The sequence below is a fragment of the Rhinoderma darwinii genome, chromosome 2 (genome assembly GCF_050947455.1).
Source record: "Rhinoderma darwinii isolate aRhiDar2 chromosome 2, aRhiDar2.hap1, whole genome shotgun sequence".
Classification (NCBI taxonomy): Eukaryota; Metazoa; Chordata; class Amphibia; order Anura; family Rhinodermatidae; genus Rhinoderma; species Rhinoderma darwinii.
Genome location: NC_134688.1, coordinates 9,163,372 through 9,184,114, shown reverse-complemented (window position 1 = coordinate 9,184,114; position 20,743 = coordinate 9,163,372). Strand labels below are relative to the sequence as shown.

Genomic DNA, 20,743 nt, shown 5'->3' with positions numbered 1-20,743 from the left:
GCGGGCCCTCAAAACACACATAAACCTCACCTTTAGCGGCGTCAGCCAAACGCACATCCTCCACCACCTTCTTAGCTGTACTAGCCGCCTCGTCAACTGCTTTTCCCACAGCCACTACGGCACCCACAACCGGCGCCACTTCACTAACACCCGCAATCACTGCCGCAGCTGCACCAGAAATCGCCTCATTAGCAACCGCACTCCCTGCCGCACTAGCAGACGCCTCACTAGCAGCGCCCCATACCCTCGCTGGCGACTGCTCTACGCCTGGCACAATTCTCATAAAATACTCCTGCATCCCTCTAAACAACAATTGCATCTGTGACATTGACAATATCCCCCCCACATCCCCCCCACACATCCCCGGCACCACATCAGTGGTAGACTCACCCGTACGTCCCTGAGGTGACCTCCCAGCGGACGCGTCCATCACTCCAGATAATCCAGGCGTCGGTCGTGACGATCCTAGGGAGTGGTGCTCCTGCACCCCACGCTCCCCGTAGCTCCCCGCACTTCCAGTCGCTGCTGCTCTAGGCTCCGCGGAATGCGGCCCGTCCACGATCCTGCCACCCCCTGGTGGCGTGGCATATTCAGAACGACAGCCCTGCCGATCCAGTCCTTCTGCAGGGCTGTCAAAATAAAATCTTCTTGTAGTCGTCGCTGCCTGTATAGCAGACCGCTGCCCCCCCTCGTCCGGATGGGGCCCGGCGTCATTCCAAGAAGTTGCCCGGGTACCTCCGGTCGCTGTCGCCGCCGCACGCCTCCCTGCTCCTGCAGGAGGCGATCTCGCTCCCCATCTAGATGCCGCCCGCCTCTTCCTGCGGGTCGGCGCTGGTGTCCTGATGTCTGTCCGCTGAGCTCCTCCGGCACCTGGAGCATCGGCGCCGGAGAAAGCCGTCACTTCCGGACCTGCGCGCGCATCCGGCCCCGCACGCACATCCGGTCCTGTGCGCGCATCCGGTCTTGCGCGCGCATCCGGTCCCGCCTCCACTTCCGGCGTTGTTGTTGAAGACAGGAGGGAGGAAGATGGCCGCCGCGGCCCCCCCCCTCCTGTCACCTCCGGTCTCGCCCGCCTGATGGGATTCCTCCCAGACCTCCGTGGACCGACGCCAGGGTGCAGCTCCGGACCAGCAGGAGGAGGAGGGTCCCTGGAGGGGCTCCCTCGGCGCCGACCAGACCGAGGCGTCTCTGCAGATGAAGGCCTCTCCTGAGGCCTGGAACGCCTGCTGCTGCGTCCCTCACTCTCCTCTCCAGCCGCTGGAACCGGAGGAAGAGCCCCGGCAATCAGCGCATCCAGCCATCCCACGCCGTGCTGCATCGCTGCATCGCGGATCCTGGCCATCGTTGTCTCCATCGCCGCTTCCATCAGGTAAGTAGAAATATTAATCTGTATATTTGTCTTTTAAATATAATAACAGGACAAAAATTTCTCCTGTTGTCCAGCGGGAAAGAGGGCTGCCTCTTCCCCGCATGGACTTATATACTTTATTCTCCACCCACCACATATAGATACATTTTGCCCCATGCCCCCTTTCACATAACCCTCCCATCCCTACAAATATAGCCTAACACATAATACCTAATACATAATAGCCTAGAACTCCCAAACACCTAGTCATGCGCTTGCTTCATTACGGCTGCGCCTACATTACGCTGGGCTTACTTTGTAGACATAAAAAGGTTGCAAAATTACACACCATTTAAATAAATGCATTCATTTAAAAACATTGCGTTATGTGGTTATTCCTGGTCCCATCTGGAATAAGGCAGAGACTTTTTTATGGAATTATAACCCTCACCAGTTTTAGGTATTTAATTCATCAGCCCCCATAGACATTAGTTTGTGGGTAGGAAACAGCAGGGGACCACATGTGCCGCTTCCTCATTTCTTCTGTATGTTATGTCTGTGTGACCTCAAAAACACTTAGATACACAGCAACATTTCCTCTCTCAATATAGTGCACAGTACAACTTCCCCTTTTCTATAACGCTGCATCATTGAGGGGAATAATCACAAGAATATAACTACTATAATACTGCCCCCTATGTACAAGAATATAACTGCTATAATACTGCCCCTATATACAAGAATATAACTACTATAATACTGCCCCCTATGTACAAGAATATAACTGCTATAATACTGCCCCTATATACAAGAATATAACTACTATAATACTGCCCCCTATATACAAGAATATAACTACTATAATACTGCTCCTATATACAAGAATATAACTACTATAATACTGCTCCTATATACAAGAATATAACTACTATAATACTGCCCCCTATATACAAGAATATAACTACTATAATACTGCCCCTATATACAAGAATATAACTACTATAATACTGCTCCCTAGATACAAGAATATAACTACTATAATACTGCTCCTATATACAAGAATATAACTACTATAATACTGCTCCTATATACAAGAATATAACTACTATAATACTGCTCCCATATACAAGAATATAACTACTATAATACTGCCCCCTATATACAAGAATATAACTACTATAATACTGCCTCTATATACAAGAATATAACTACTATAATACTGCTCCTATATACAAGAATATAACTACTATAATACTGCTCCTATATACAAGAATATAACTACTATAATACTGCCTCCTATATACAAGAATATAACTACTATAATACTGCCCCCTATATACAAGAATATAACTACTATAATACTGCCCCCTACATACAAGAATATAACTACTATAATACTGCCCCTATATACAAGAATATAACCACTATAATACTGCTCCTATATACAAGAATATAACTACTATAATACTGCTCCTATATACAAGAATATAACTACTATAATACTGCTCCTATATACAAGAATATAACTACTATAATACTGCCTCCTATATACAAGAATATAACTACTATAATACTGCCCCCTATATACAAGAATATAACTACTATAATACTGCCCCTATATACAAGAATATAACCACTATAATACTGCTCCTATATACAAGAATATAACTACTATAATACTGCTCCTATATACAAGAATATAACTACTATAATACTGCCTCCTATATACAAGAATATAACTACTATAATACTGCCCCCTATATACAAGAATATAACTACTATAATACTGCTCCTATATACAAGAATATAACTACTATAATACTGCCTCCTATATACAAGAATATAACTACTATAATACTGCCCCCTATATACAAGAATATAACTACTATAATACTGCTCCTATATACAAGAATATAACTACTATAATACTGCCCCCTATATACAAGAATATAACTACTATAATACTGCCCCCTATATACAAGAATATAACTACTATAATACTGCCCCCTATATACAAGAATATAACTACTATAATACTGCCCCTATATACAAGAATATAACTACTATAATACTGCCCCTATATACAAGAATATAACTACTATAATACTGCTCCCTATATACAAGAATATAACTACTATAATACTGCTCCCTATATACAAGAATATAACTACTATAATACTGCCCCTATATACAAGAATATAACTACTATAAGGCTGGGTTCACACGTGGCGGAATTTCACTTGAATTCCGCTGCGGACACTCCGCAGCGTTAATCCGCAGCGGAGCCGTTTCTCCATTGACTTCCACTTCTATTTAGAAGTGTTCGTTTAGACGATGCTTAAAATTCCGCTGCGGAGCATAGGCTGCGGTGCGGAATTTGGTGTCCGCAGCATGCAAGGGATGTTGCGGAGTTGTGGCGGACTGGTTGCGGACTCATGGCGGAATTTCTCCATTGACTTCAATGGAGATTCTAAATTCCGCAATGAAGTCCGCAGCTGTCATGCACATGTTATGTGTGCTGCGGATGCGTCTTGCTTTTTTGCCATGACATTTCTTCATTCTGCCTGGACCTATGTATTTCTAGATCTACAGCCAGACTGAGGAAGTCAATGGGGCTCCCGGAATTACGGGAGCGTTGCTAGGAGACGTCAGTAAATAGTCACTGTCCAGGGTGCTGAAAGAGTTAAGCGATCGGCAGTAACTGTTTCTGCACCCTGGACAGTGACTACCGATCCCAATATACAGCAACCTGTAAAAAAAATAGAAGTTCATACTTACCGAGAACTCCCTGCTTCTGTCTCCAGTCCGGCCTCCCAGGATGACGTTTCAGTCTAAGTGACGGCTGCAGCCAATCACAGGCTGCAGCGGTCACATGGACTGCCGCGTCATCCAGGGAGGTCGGGCTGGATGCCGAAAGAGGGACGCGTCACCAAGACAACGGCCGGTAAGTATGAAATTCGTTTATTTTCACTAGGGAAAGTGCTGTCCCTTCTCTCTATCCTGCACTGATAGAGAGAAGGGAAGTACTTTTCCCGCAGTCCGCAGCAGCTAGTCCGCATCAATTTACTGCACATCTTGGGCAGATCCGCCGCAGAATCTGCAACGCAGATTCTGTGCGGCATTGATGCGGACAGCTGCGGAGGAAATCCGCCACGTCTGGCCGTGCCCTAATACTGCCCCCTATAGACAAGAATATAACTACTATAATACTGCCCCCTATATACAAGAATATAACTACTATAATACTGCCTCCTATATACAAGAATATAACTACTATAATACTGCCCCCTATATACAAGAATATAACTACTATAATACTGCCCCCTATGTACAAGAATATAACTGCTATAATACTGCCCCTATATACAAGAATATAACTACTATAATACTGCCCCTATATAAAAGACTATAACTACTATAATACTGCCCCCTATAAACAAGAATATAACTACTATAATACTGCCCCCTATATACAGGAATATAACTACTATAATACTGCTCCTATATACAAGAATATAACTACTATAATACTGCTCCTTATATACAAGAATATAACTACTATAATGCTGCCCCTATATAGAAGAATATAACTACTATAATACTGCTCCCTATGCACAAGAATATAACTACTATAATACTGCCTCTATATACAAGAATATAACTACTATAATACTGCCCCCTATATACAAGAATATAACTACTATAATACTGCCCCTATATACAAGAATATAACTACTATAATACTGTCCCCTATATACAAGAATATAACTACTATAATACTGCCCCCTATATACAAGAATATAATTACTATAATACTGCCCCTATATACAAGACTATAACTACTATAATACTGCTCCTATATACAAGAATATAACTACTATAATACTGCTCCTATATACAAGAATATAACTAGTATAATACTGCTCCCTATATACAAGAATATAACTACTATAATACTGCTCCTATATACAAGAATATAACTACTATAATACTGCCCCCTATATACAAGAATATAACTACTATAATACTGCCCCAAAATAGAAGAATATGACTACTATAATACTGTCCCCTATATACAAGAATATAGCTACTATAATACTGCCCCCTATATACAAGAATATAACTACTATAATACTGCCCCTATATACAAGAATATAACTACTATATACTGCCCCTATATACAAGAATAGAACTACTATAATACTACCCCTATATACAAGAATATAACTACTATAATACTACCCCCTATATACAAGAATATAACTACTATAATACTGCCCCTATATACAAGAATATAACTACTATATACTGCCCCTATATACAAGAATATAACTACTATAATACTACCCCTATATACAAGACTATAACTACTATAATACTGCCCCTATATACAAGAAAATAACTACTATAATACTGCTCCCTATGTACAAGAATATAACGACTATAATACTGCCCCTATATACAAGAATATTACGACTATAATACTGCCCCTATATACAAGAATATAACTACTATAATACTGCCCCCATATACAAGGATATAACTACTATAATACTGCCTCTATATACAAGAATATAACTACTATATACTGCCCCTATATACAAGAATATAACTACTATAATACTATCCCTATATACAAGAATATAACTACTATAGTACTGCCCCTATATACAAGAATATAACTACTATAATACTGCCCCCATATACAAGAATATAACTACTATATACTGCCCCTATATACAAGAATATAACTACTATAATACTGCCCCTATATACAAGAATATAACTACTATAATACTACCCCTATATACAAGAATATAACTACTATAATACTGCCTCCTATAAACAAGAATATAACTACTATAATACTGCCCCCTATGTACAAGAATATAACTACTATAATACTGCTCCCTACATACAAGAATATAACTACTATAATACTGCCCCCTATGTACAAGAATATAACTACTATAATACTGCTCCCTACATACAAGAATATAACTACTATAATACTGCTCTATATACAAATATATAACTACTATAATACTGCTCCTATATACAAGAATATAACTACTATAATACTGCCCCTATATACAAGAATATAACTACTATAATACTGCCCCCTATATACAAGAATATAACTACTATAATACTGCTCTATATACAAAAATATAACTACTATAATACTGCTCCTATATACAAGAATATAACTACTATAATACTGCCCCTATATACAAGAATATAACTACTATAATACTGCTCCTATATACAAGAATATAACTACTATAATACTGCTCCTATATACAAGAATATAACTACTATAATACTGCCCCTATATACAAGAATATAACTACTATAATACTGCCCCTATATACAAGAATATAACTACTATAATACTGCTCTATATACAAAAATATAACTACTATAATACTGCTCCTATATACAAGAATATAACTACTATAATACTGCCCCTATATACAAGAATATTACTACTATAATACTGCTCCTATTTACAGGAATATAACTACTATAATACTGCCCCTATATACAAGAATATAACTACTATAATACTGCTCCTATATACAAGAATATAACTACTATAATACTGCCCCCTATATACAAGAATATAACTACTATAATACTGGCCCTATATACAAGAATATAACTACTATAATACTGCCACCTATATACAAGAATATAACTACTATAATACTGCTCCTATATACAAGAATATAACTACTATAATAATACTGTCTATCTAATATGTTATAGAACTGATACAAGTAAAATTACATTCTAAGAAAGTGTCTATAAATGACCCGAAATACGTTATCAGGGTTTTACGTTATTACTGCAGGTAACAAGAGCCACATTATCTGTACTCAGATAGTATCACTATGTGTGATCTGTGATGTTTTTCTAGGACTGCAGGTAACAACCACCACATTTTTAACCACCATATTTACAAATTTTAACTGTGTTAAAACAATGCAGTCCCCAAACAGTTAAATAACAAATTCAGCTCTGCTACATCATTAAGAGAGTGAGAGAGAGAGAGAGAGAGAGAGAGAGAGAGGGAGAGAAAACTCACATATTGTAAATATCAATGTATGTACCTAAAGGTTCCATGTAACCAAAATTCTCAAATTCCGGCACTTGCTGGAGTGAATCAACCAAGAAGAGTAGTGGTGCGGAGAGCAGGGAGCGTCCGGTAGGGTCTATGTATAAATTCTAGAATATGATCGATCCCACATCACGGAGAAGTCTAGGACACACACAAATCAGATGATATTAATCTTAGGACTCCGCAGCTGCAGATGGAGATTGTATACTGGGATCACATCAATATCTGTATTATAATGTGTCCTGTGTACAGACTGACGGAGCCGTGATAATAATAGTAATAATAAAAATAATAGTAATAATAATAATGATATAATAACAGTAAGAAGATAAATAATAATAATAGTAATAATAATGATATAATAGTAATAATAATATAATATTATATAAATAATAATAACATTCAGAATAATATTTAAAAATAATAGTAATAATAATATAAATGATAATACTAAGAAATATAATAAAATAATAATAATAATGAAAATTTAAATACTAATAATATTATTGTTTTTATACTATTGATTGTAATCTAAGTTTTCTTCTTAGGCCCTGTTCACACGGAGTATTTTGACGATTTTTTTGGCGTGGAAACCGCTCCGTAAAACTTGTCAAAAACCGGCCGGAATTGCCTCCCATTGATTTAAATAGGAAGCGGAGGCGGTTTTCTCTCACGAGCGGTAAAACCGCCTCGCGGGAGAAAGAAGGGACATGCCCTATCTTCGCGCGGTTACGCCTCTGACCTCCCATTGACATCAATGGGAGGCAGAGAAAGCGTATTTCGCAGAGTTTTTTGCCCGTAGCACTCAATGGGAACGAGAGAAAAATGGTGCAAAAAACTCAGCGAAAAAAGCGGCAAACCGCGTGCAGGAAGGTCAAAATCTGCCTCAAAATCTCGGAATTTTGAGGCAGAAATTTCCTCTGCAAATAACTCTGTGTGAACATAGCCTAAGTAGGAAGACCCAACACAATTAGAAAAACTTTGAATTTTGTTTCTAGACCACAATGGTTCTGAAACTTGGGATCATGAATAAGGCAAATAGAGGGTATTTTTACATACTTGCCCTTGATGATATGTATGCACATGATAACTTATTGCTAAATTTGTAAAATGTTGTGCTCTATAGACTTGCACCTTCCAAGACCAACCAGAATATCCAGGGGATGGCTATGGGTACCTTCACAACCCCTTGTGCAGCAGTTACTGAGGCTTACCGCTCGATGCAGATAATTATGTCTATATTCCTACGTAGACTTCAGAGATCTCAGCAGAAAAAAACCATCTGGAATTGTATTTATTACTCCTCTAGATCATCTAGGATATTATTACTTTCACACTACACTAGCAAGTATTTAATTAACCTTTTAGTTCACCTGAGATATTATTATAAACCCTATGAACAACCTGTTATAATATTATTAACCAACTGCCTCACCAGATATTTTCCGTGTTAGCTCGCTACTCGCTACTTTCTCACTGTTTGGCCTCTGTATGGCGGCATTATTTATGTAATACATGGTACTATTTGGTTTTTGTGCACATTATGACGGTGTTATTTGCCTTGGAATTTTTGTATGCCTTATTATTCCATTGAATCATTCGCACAGATTTCTAGTTTAGGATCTACGGAGCAGAATTGGAAATATTCCCTCCGGCTGGGGAGAGCTTACCTTGCAGAAACATAGTGAAAAATCTATAATATAAAACACAAAAAATATTTTGAAGCGTCACAGATCCATTAGCAAAAATGGATTTCATCCAAGTTCTCTATTAGCAGCCGGTGATGGAGAGGATGCCAAAATTCCAGCACATAATGCAGAAGTGGGTGTGGGTGGGGGTCCGAGAGTCCGGGGGTCAGGTTAGTATTAGACTATGACAGACACTTACTGTCCTACGTCCCCCTGAGACGTCTGGGAATAAGAATGATGGCCTCCAAGTAGCTGTTAAGGTCTTATAGGTTCTGAAGAAGGACTTACTAGAAATCCTACCCCAGCCCCCTCTACCAGCTGATGGTTTCCTAATTCAAAGCGGAATTACATCTAATCAATTGCAGGGAAACGATGGTGGGGGGGGGTGCTTGTTTATTTTCTTAGTTTATTCACAGTTATTATAAGAGACTTTGGGGCAGATTTACTGAGCTGTGTAAGATTTAGACAGTGTAAACTTGGACCAGGCAGTCAGAAGATCTTCCATATACCGATTCTTGGTTAACTTAGTTTTAGCTTGGCGCGGTTTTCCGCAATTTGGTGCATTTTGGCGCATTGAAGCCACGCCCATTCCCCACTAAGCCATGCCTTCTTTCCTAGACACTTCTTAAAAGTGTCTAGTGAGGTGCAAACATCTGTTAAATGAAAAATAACTAACATGAAATGTGCAAAATTGTGGCAAATTGCGCAAAATTTTTGGAAATTTTATGAGACATTCTAGATGCAGTGAATCTACCTCTATGCCTATGGTTGACCGAATGGAAAGTTTTTGAAGATCTGCCATTTGATATGCCTAAGGAAAGCAACGTCATGGAGATAAGGAAGACATGGGTGTTAGGGATCTGCCAGGTACTTCATCTAGGTATACTCCTGGGATTAATCAATCCACACCTGAGGCCAGACCTGTTCGACTGACACCATCTCCCACCAACCAGGGTGGCAGGCTCAGGAGTGGGAGAGCCTATCGCGGCCTGGTCTGTCGGAGTTAGCTCCGCCCCCTGTCCTTTATTACCTGCCCTGTTCTCTCTCAGTGCTTGTAATTCTTTTGGATTCCTGGCCCCACTGCTGCTTGCTCCAGCCTGCTTCTGCCGTGCTTCTGCCTTGCTGCAGTTCTGCTTGACCTGCTTTGCTTTGCCCCTGGCTTGCTTCTGTCTCCGTACCCGCTCGGGTGTACTCACTTCGTCCTGGTCCTGACTGTTCGTTCGCCGCTCCGTTTCCTCGTGGCGTTCCGTGGCTCCTGCCCCTTCCCTTGCGTGTTCCCTGTTTGTTTTCCTGTGCACTTAGACAGCGTAGGGACCGCCGCCCAGTTGTACCTCGTCGCCTAGGGCGGGTCGTTGCAAGTAGGCAGGGACAGGGCGGTGGGTAGATTAGGGCTCACTTTCCCTTCACCTCCTTCCTGCCATTACAATGGGGCAAATTTACTGTGTCTGTGTCTAGAATTTGTCAAAAAAATGCACCAAATTTTGTCATAATTTTGCACATTTCAATAAACTATTTTAAGAACAGATTTTTGCGCTCACTAGGGACTTCTAGAAAAGGGGTTGGGTGTAGCTGGAATGGGCCTGGCTTAAATGTACAAAATAAGTCAGTCAGGGAGTCAGTCAAGAGCTGGTATAAGGGAAAGAAAAATGTCTAGCAAGATGCCCCAAATGTATTATATTGCGTGCACCACTGTGATAAATTTGACGCATCTTCAGATTGCCTGGTCTAAGTTTACGCGGTCTTCATTTTGGACTTTATAGTAAATCTGCCCCATGGTTCTTATTGTTGTGGTTTAAGGTACAGCCACACAAGTCCTGGTAACTGGTGAAGCGAGCAGGAGAGCTCTATAAAATTGCTCTATAGAGTTTTTGTCAGGCTGAACATCCAACCACCATCTAATTTAACTAATAACAGGAAGTTGAAATCATGGTCACCCATTTTGGAAGCTTTGGAGAGCTGTCTTTGGTCACCCAGTCACCCACCTAAATACAATTGCATACATTTTCCTGCTCTCTCCCCTTATCTTATTGCTATGTCTTTCCTTCTTGTGTATGTTATGCCCTTAGTTATGCTCATGTGCCCACTTGGTTTAGTACACAGAGGAAAGGCTCATATAAACCAAATCTGCTACCAGTGCTCTATTATTAAGCCTTGCCAAAATATGTAATAAAATTAATTTAATAAGTTGTATGTACCCAAGAATTTAACAAAAATTATTTTTTCTTTGTAAAAGTATAACATCTTAAAAAACAATATAAGTTTGGTATCACCATAATCGTATTGATCCGCAGAATAAAGGTAACATGTCATTTTGTATAGAGATACAATTTTGAGGCAGATTTTACTCTGCCTGCAAGCCATTTTTCGCAGCGTTTTTCGCCTTCTGCCATTAAGCGCCAATGGCCAAAAACGCCGGGAAATACGCTTTCTCTGCCCAAAAATAGGGCATGTCGATTCTTTTTCCCAAGAGCAGTTTTTTCCGCTCGCGGGAAAAAAACGCCTCCGTCTCCCATTGAAACCAATGGGAGGCATTTTCGGATGTTTTTTGGTGTGCTTTCCGACGCGGTTTCCGCGTCAAAAAACTCTGTGTGAACTGACCCGTATAGTGTTTTTGTATACTACAATATTTATACAAAGAATATTTTTTTTTTCGACTTCTATAAGTTGTTGTTTCACATTCTTATGTGCCTATATTTTATAACATGTCATTTTGGCCCACGCTATGAATGCCGTAAAAATGAAACCAACAAAAAATTATTCTTTTTTTTTTCCATTTTCCAGTACAATATATGGTATATTAAATGGTGCCATTAAATATTACAACTCTTCCCGCAAAAACAAGCCCTCATACGGCTATGTTGACGGAAAATAATAAAGTTATGGCTCTTGGAATTCGATGATGGAAAAACAAAAATGAAAAATTGAAAATTGGCTGGGTCTCTAAGGGGTTAAAGTTCTTTTTCTACCATTTTGTGAAATTGCAGTTTTGTCAATTTTGTAATTTCATAAAGATTTACAGTGTAGTAATTAAAAAACTATTTAGACAGAAGAGTGAATACAGGTACATGTCATTTTGCATGGAAATTGGATACATTTTAAAGTCAATTATCAAAGGAAATTCCATCCTAAAGAAACTTTTTGGAAAATTTTGGAGTGGTCAAAAAAATACTTTTATGACATGTCAATCAGACATCAAAATCTGGTCTGTGGGGACAATAACTGGGACCTCCATCGTGCCAGTCTTTAGCCCCAATGGGGAGGTGCCCGCGTCTCTCTGCTAAAATGATTGGGAGACAAGGACATTTTTGAGTGCTCTTATTTAGCAGATAATGTGACACAGAACAATTTCCATTTTTCCATAATCTCATAAATTGTTGCAATACATATTTCATTTCCTTTCAAAAACAATTTCCTAATTTTATTACTCTCGACTTAAATAAGATTAATTCATTGGGCATCATTTGGTTGCTGTCGAACGGAGTCTCCAAATGAACATAAATCCTATAAACGAGGGGTTGGCAATCTGGTTCCAAGTCTGTTCTACATGTTCAGGGACAGAATCAGCCGTAGGTCATTTCCTCCAGAAATCCTAAAGCAGCTGTATGAGCATAATGGGATCTGGATCCTACTAAACAAGAGAAATCTCTAAATGTTTCTCCTGCAACTCCAAAATACACGAACTGGCCAAAAGTATGTGGACTCCTGACCATTACATCTATATGAGCTTGGTGGGCATGCTATTCCAAAACCATTTGGGTTATTATGGAGTTGGCTTCTGGGAAGACTTTCCTATAGATTTTGGATTGTGTCTTTTGCTCCCCAAATTTCATGCCTGCCTAATTCTAACATAAGTTTTTTAGAGAAGGGGTGATTTTGGGCTGTAGCCTCCTAATTCTAATTTTCAGATCTGAAATATTGACTCATATCAGAAAGTTTAAAATTTGGCGGAAATACCTCCTACTATCTCCGTTCCTTAGACTCAAATAAGATAAACCAGTCTTAGTTTACATCCTGCCCATTGTAGAGGGCAGAGGTGGAGTGGTGGTGGATGGACGTATGTAAGGAGTGGTTGGTAATTGTGGGTTCGCCTGGGAAGGGGTGGAGGAGGAATGTGTGGCTGAAGATTGCTCTGATGAATGTTTCTGCAGCTGATCCAAAGTTGGAACCAGAAGTGTGAAGTATATGTCCCTCACAAATAAAACTTTTTTCTTTCAAAAACATATTTGGAGGAGTTTGTCATATAATGAGGACAGGATTCCTCAGTCTGCTGACTACATTATCTGGCCAAAAATATTTGGGCCCCTGACCATCTAACCTATATAAGCTTGTTGGACATCCCTAGCAGATAATAATAACACTTACAGGTGACTGGGCAGATCTAGCAGATAATAATAACACTTACAGATGACCGGGCAGATCTGGCAGATAATAATAACACTTACAGGTGACCAGGGAGATGTAGCAGATAATATTAACAACACTTACAGGTGACCGGGGCAGATCTAGCAGATAATATTAACACTTACAGCTGACTGGGGCAGATCTAGCAGATAATAATAACAACACTTACAGGTGACCGGGGGAGATAATAATAACAACACTTACAGGTGACCGGGGCAGATCTAGCAGATAATAATAACACTTAAAGGTGACTGGGACAGATCTAGCAGATAATGATAACACTTACAGCTGACTGGGGCAGACCTAGCAGATAATAACACTTACAGGTGACCGGGGAAGATCTGGCAGATAATAACACTTACAGGTGACTGGGTCAGAGCTAGTGGTTCAGAAATTTCACAACTGACCTGGGGCAAAGGTGGCATGCGATGACAGTGCCTAGAAAAATACTCCCTTAGAGCCGAAATGTTGCTTGTGTCTGTACTATGGGGACAATAAAAAGATTCACATTTTTGGAATGCTGACATTATTGCTTTTTCTTCCAGTGCCAGATGTACAGTCACTGAGCTCTTCAGCACCACTTATACTACTAGCAATGTTTGTCTATGGAGAGTGCATCACTGTGTGCTTGATTTTATGCACGGTTTTGCAATAGGTGTGGTTGAGATACCTGATCTCATCTGGAGCAGTGTCCGCAAACTGGCCTGGGATTTACTGATGTTCTCGATGAGCACTTACCTCCAGCAGTGGTTTGCCATCCTTTTAGGAGGGGAATGATAGTTATGTGACTAGTTTTTGCTATGGCAAAAGGGTAAAGTAAATTAGGTTACTTAAATATTCTCCCCCAAGCGTCACTAGATAGAGATTGTCAGACCTTCCCATCACAGTTCCGAAGAAATAGGAAACATTATTTAACTAAAAAAAAAATATGACCTTATGACAACAATAGAGACGATCAATCATGTACCAAAGCAAATAAACTACTTCTGTGGAAATTTGCTTTCTTTGAAAATACCACGTAAGGCTAAAAGTATTTGTGAGGAAAGGTCTCACATTGATTCCTGTCATCCCCAGTACCTGGCCGTCCACAATGGATTGCACATATGTAGAAAACTTCCTTCCTCCACAGATGATTTACTGATCTTGATCACAAGCCAATACTTGCAGGAAAAACACTTAAGAAGTTACAAAGTTAGAAGCAGAACAGGTTAGACATGGGGCCTCTTCCGGAGTTGTTTGTTGCCTGGGGTTGTGAATAGCAAAATGATCAAATGGAATATTAAGATCCAATGTTCATCTATCAAGACATAAACATCCCATTTTATCCCATGGTTTTCGATAACAAAATTAATGCTCCCTCCATCAAAAACATAACTTATATTTTCCACATGGAAGTTTCTGCTGGTTGCCAGAGCCTGCTTGGTGTGGGATATAATACCTAGCGGTCAGGGGACATAGACAGAAAGAGATGTGATTACAACATCCAATCTGATGTAATTTATATACTAATGCTTATTGTGCTGAGATTTCCTGCTGTGAGAGAGGCAGAGAGAGCTGCTTCATATACAGTCTGTGCTATTCACTGCTTTTAAGATAACTGAAAGGGGATAAATACCTTATTTTAATGTAAAAAGAAATTGAAAATGCCTCAATCTGACCAATTTTAGTAGAATGCGTCTTCATTCTGGGCTCTCATTGCCTCACTGCGCCAATTTCTGGCACCATTGGCACTGTGCCACACAGCTACATGGTTTCATCTGGTAATAGTCTGTTTGGATGTAGCCTGCTGTCTATAGTGTAGGAATGGGCTCCTGGAACTTTAGACCCCTCAAGATTGAAAAAGGCTATTCAGCAGCCTAAAAAGATCAGCCTCAAGATCTCAATCCAACGGCAGGGTTGTGGGAAGCAATTGAACACACCAATTTCTGAGATTGTAGAGAAACCCCCCATCGGGTTGCCAGATTAACAATATTTCCACTAATAGTGCCATGTAACAAGCTCCGGCCATATGAGTGGAATTTTGTACAAACTGCCCAGACAGGACAAGGGAACTCATTGTCCCAAAAAAGTGTCAAGGTGTAGTCTGGCTTTATGCTGGCACCCTTGGGTAGTCCGTTTATGGTTTCCCCAGCTGGCACTTTGGAGGAGGCGGCAAGAAGTGGTAAGAACTGTGCGGTTTGAAAGACAGGGCAGAATGTAATATTATCCCGATCAGCAGAGAAGTAGTACTGAAATGTATGGGATTTTATCAGCTGTCTCAGATCAAATGTGTAGATGAAGAAGAGCAAGGGTCCCGGGACAGAGCTTTGAGGGACACCAATAGAGCGAGGACGAGACAAGTAGGTGGTGTTTGGGTGGGAGACACTAAATGTTCGGTTGATGAGGTATGATGAGGTCTAGGAGAGGGCCAAGTCTGTAATGAATGAGAGAACTTGTACCAGGAGGGGGTGGTCGAGTTTGTCGAAAGCAGAGGACAGGTCTAGAAGGAGCCAAATAAATATACAACTGCCATGGGGTCCGGATGGTGGAAGGCCCTCAGCACTGATCTTTGCTTCTCCAACCACCATGTTTGCCCAAGTGCTTTAGGTAAGGGGTGTTTTTGGGCTGTTTCCTCTATTGCCAGATCTGAAGTATGAGCCGTAGGCTGCACTATCAATTGTAGAGGGAAGAGGTGGCGTGGTGGTGGATGGACATATGTAAAGGGTGCTTGATTAATGTTGGTCCAGCTGGAGAAGTAGGTAGAGGAGGGATTTGTAGCAGAAGATTTCTCTGATAAATGTACATGCAGCTGATTCAGAGCCGGAACTGGAATGGTTAAGGACATGGCCCCTTACAAGTAAACGTTTTTTCTTTAAAAAATATATTTGAATTTCATCATAGAATGGGGAGAGGTTTCCATGGTGTGATGATCTACACAATATGGCCAAAAGTATGTGGTCCCTGATCTATCACACCTATATGAGTTTGTAAAATGCCTTTGTGCTGAATCCTGAACAACAGCCCTCGACCATCACCCGTCCTCCACCAAATGTTACAGTAGGCACTATGCAGTCTGGTAGGTGGCGTTTTCCTGGCATCCACAAACCCAGATTCCTCCATCATTCTGCCAGATAGTGAGCCGTGATTTATTACTCCAGAGAACTTGCTGCTACAAAGTCCAGTGATGATGTGCTTTACACCAGTTCAGCAACCACTTGTCATGGTGCATAGTGGTCCTAGGTTTGTGTGCAGCGCTTATGGAAACCCATTTCATAAAGCTCCAGATGCACAGTGCTGGTGCTGATGTCACTTCCAGAGGCAGTGTGGATCTCTGCAGTGAGTGCTATAACAGAGAATCGGCGATTTTTACGTAACACGCTCTTCAGCACTTGGTGGTCCCGCTCTGTGAGTTTTGTGGTCTACTGCTTCATGGCTGAGTTGTTGTTATACTTATACGCTTCTTCAACACAATAATAACACTTTCAGGTGACCTGGCAGATCTAGCAGATAATAATAGCACTTACAGGTGACTGGGCAGATCTAGAAGATAATAATAGCACTTACAGGTGACTGGGGCAGATCTAGAAGATAATAATAGCACTTACAGGTGACTGGGGCTGATCTAGAAGATAATAATAGCACTTACAGGTGACTGGGGCAGATCTAGCAGGTAATAACAGCACTTACAGGAGACCTGGGCAGATCTAGCAGATAATAATAACACTAACAGGTGACTGGAGCAGATCTAGCAGATAATAATATTACTTACAGGTGACCTGACACATCTATCAGATAATAATAGCACTTACAGGTGACTGGGGCAGATCTAGCAGGTAATAATAGCACTTACAGGTGACTGGGGCAGATCTAGCAGGTAATAATAGAACTTACAGGAGACCGGGGCAGATCTAGCAGATAATAATAACACTTACAGGTGACTGGAGCAGATCTAGCAGATAATAATATTACTTACAGGTGACCTGGCAGATCTAGCAGATAATAACACTTACAGGTGACTGGGGCAGATCTAGCTGATAATAATAACAACACATACAGGTGACCGGGGCAGATTTAGCAGGTAATAATAACACTTACATATAACCGGGGCAGATCTAGCAGATAATAATAACACTTACAGGTGACCAGAACAGATCTAGCAGATAATAATAACACTTACAGGTGACTGGAACAAATCTAGCAGATCATAATAACACTTACAGGTGACTGGGGCAGATCTAGCAGATAATAATAACACTTACAGGGGATTGGGCAGAACTAGCAGATAATAATAGCACTTACAGGTGACCACGGCAGATCTAGCAGATAAAAATAACACTTACAGGTGATTGGGCAGATCAAGCAGATAATACTAACACAGATTACCAGGGCTGATCTAGCAGATAATAATAACACTTACAGGTGTCCGGGGTAGATCGAGCAGATAATAATAGCACTTACAGGTGACTGGGGTAGATCGAGCAGATAATAACACTTACAGGTGACCACGGCAGATCCAGCAGATAATAATAACATTTACAGGTGACCACGACAGACCTAGAAGAGCCAAGATTTCATCAACTGACTTAAAGGTAAAGGTGACATTCTATGAAAGTGCCACGTGTAAAGTCAATGAGCTCTTCAGTACGACTAGCAATCTAGTTTCTCTATGGAGATTGCATGACTGTGTGCTTGATTTTATGCACCCGTCTGCATTGTGTGTGGCTGGAACACCTGAACGTAATAATTAGCAGCGTCCAGATACTTTTGGCCATATACTGTATAACCCTGGCCATTGAAGACTGCTTATCACAGTGGGACATTATTAACTTGAATTTGGAAAAGAAAGCAGCCAGATTGGCAACAGTTTACCATGCCATGTGTGAACCAACACACCGCCGCATTGGGGTCCAGAGATGGCAGGATCAACAGAGGCTTCAATTGGAGGATGGGGGCCCTGGAGTGGAGATACGGGCATGTATTGTCTCAGGACTGAGCGGGGTTCTGTGCTCAGTCCAAAGCCACACACTGCAACGTAACCCACCGCCAATCTAGCTTCTTTCTTCTCCAACTTCAGGACTATAGTGTCCTATGTTTTTACTCCATTCTGCATTGCTTGAATATACCTGTTCCGGGAAAGATGTGCATCGGCAGCAGATCCTTCTTCAGACTGACGCACTCCTTACGATATTGTGCCCGACTTGCGCAATTAATCAAGGTGAGCGTATGGAGCACAGACCTCCTCATCTATCACGCCGGTGCAATGTCACGCTATGGAGCGCCATGTTTTCTTGTTCCTTTACCGGTGGAACACAGGCACCCCAGTTCGACACCGAGCACCTAATTCTCCCACAATAATCATCAGTAAAAGACAAAAAATTCTGCCAAATTTTACATGAATTTAGCACTCGGATCATATTTGGAAATTAGAATCTCGTGACACGTCAGGGACGACCAAATAAACAAGATAAAAGAGACAATTTCAAACAGTTTATAAAACATGAAACGCAGAGATGACACGAGGCGTCTGATTATACTCAAGATGATGTATGGAGTGATACTTGTTTTTACTTATCTCAAAACTCATGCGATCACTCATGATCTGGTGATCAGCAAAGTAAACACAGGGCCCAAAAATAGAATAGAGACATTACATGTATGATCAATATCCAGGAAGGTCACTAAGGGTTGAGTAAACTAGAGAATAAAGATTCAGAGACTTTAAGGACCCCTGCACACGTCCGTGCCCGTAATCACCGCCCGTGATTAAAGGACTGGCCGGCCACGGACAGTCACCCACATTTGCGGTCCGTGCACCCATTATAAAGTTAGGGAGCACGGTCTGTAAAATTCAAAAAAACATTTTTTTTTCTTGTCTTATTTTTTGTGGAGCCGATCTACGGCCCCGACACCTGCCCGTAAATATACGGGAAGGTGTCCGTGAGCAATAGAAATGAATGGGTCCGTACTTTGATCCGCAATTACGGTTCGTAATTGCGAATCAAAATTATGGCCATGTGCATGGGGCCTACGTGATTACCTCCAGTATTAACCACTATACATATAACTATTGCAGCCAATAATGATCTGAACATGACTGTGAGCTCAATATATCAGTCTGGAGTCCAAGCTGTTTAGCTCACAGAGCATTGTCCAGACTACATATAAATGTATTCACTACCTAGCAGGACTAGCTATGTACAGGTATGCAGATTGTAAATGTAAACGTTAGTGTTCTCATTCACTGACAACAAACAAACATCTACTATAACTACTATAATACTGCCCCCTACATACAAGAATATAACTACTATAATACTGCCCCCTACATACAAGAATATAACTACTATAATACTGCCCCCTATATACAAGAATATAACTACTATAATACTGCCCCTATATACAAGCATATAACTACTATAATACTGCCCCTATATACAAGACTATAACTACTATAATACTGCTCCTATATACAAGAATATAACTACTATAATATTGCCCCTATATACAAGAATATATCTACTATAATACTGCCTCCTATATATAAGAATATAACTACTATAGTACTGCCCCCTATATACAAGAATATAACTACTATAATACTGCCCCTATATACAAGAATATAACTACTATAATACTGCCCCTATATACAAGAATATAACTACTATAATACTGCCCCTATATACAAGAATATAACTACTATAATACTGCCCCCTATATACAAGAATATAACTACTATAATACTGCTCCTATATACAAGAATATAACTACTATAATACTGCCCCTATATACAAGACTATAACTACTATAATACTGCCTCCTATATACAAGAATATAACTACTATAATACTGCCCCCTACATACAAGAATATAACTACTATAATACTGCCCCCTACATACAAGAATATAACTACTATAATACTGCCCCCTATATACAAGAATATAACTACTATAATACTGCCCCTATATACAAGCATATAACTACTATAATACTGCCCCTATATACAAGACTATAACTACTATAATACTGCCTCCTATATACAAGAATATAACTACTATAATACTGCCCCCTATATACAAGAATATAACTACTATAATACTGCCTCCTATATACAAGAAAATAACTACTATAATACTGCCCCTATATACAAGCATATAACTACTATAATACTGCGCCCTATATACAAGAATATAACTACTATAATA

The 20,743-nt window shown here is 40.2% G+C and overlaps 1 protein-coding gene across 2 annotated transcripts in view; it reads right to left on the bottom strand.

The window, feature by feature from the left end:
* Window positions 1-20,743, bottom strand: part of P2RY6 (pyrimidinergic receptor P2Y6) — an 84,749-nt gene that overhangs the window by 14,568 nt on the left and 49,438 nt on the right. Inside the window, exon 2 of one of the 2 annotated variants that reach the window (XR_012880631.1) lies at window positions 7,489-7,613. The exons of the other annotated variant lie outside the window; for it this stretch is intronic. The gene's annotated coding sequence lies outside the window, so the exon portion shown is untranslated. Of the gene's footprint in view, window positions 1-7,488; window positions 7,614-20,743 lie in introns of those variants that run through there. 2 annotated transcript variants of the gene reach the window in all.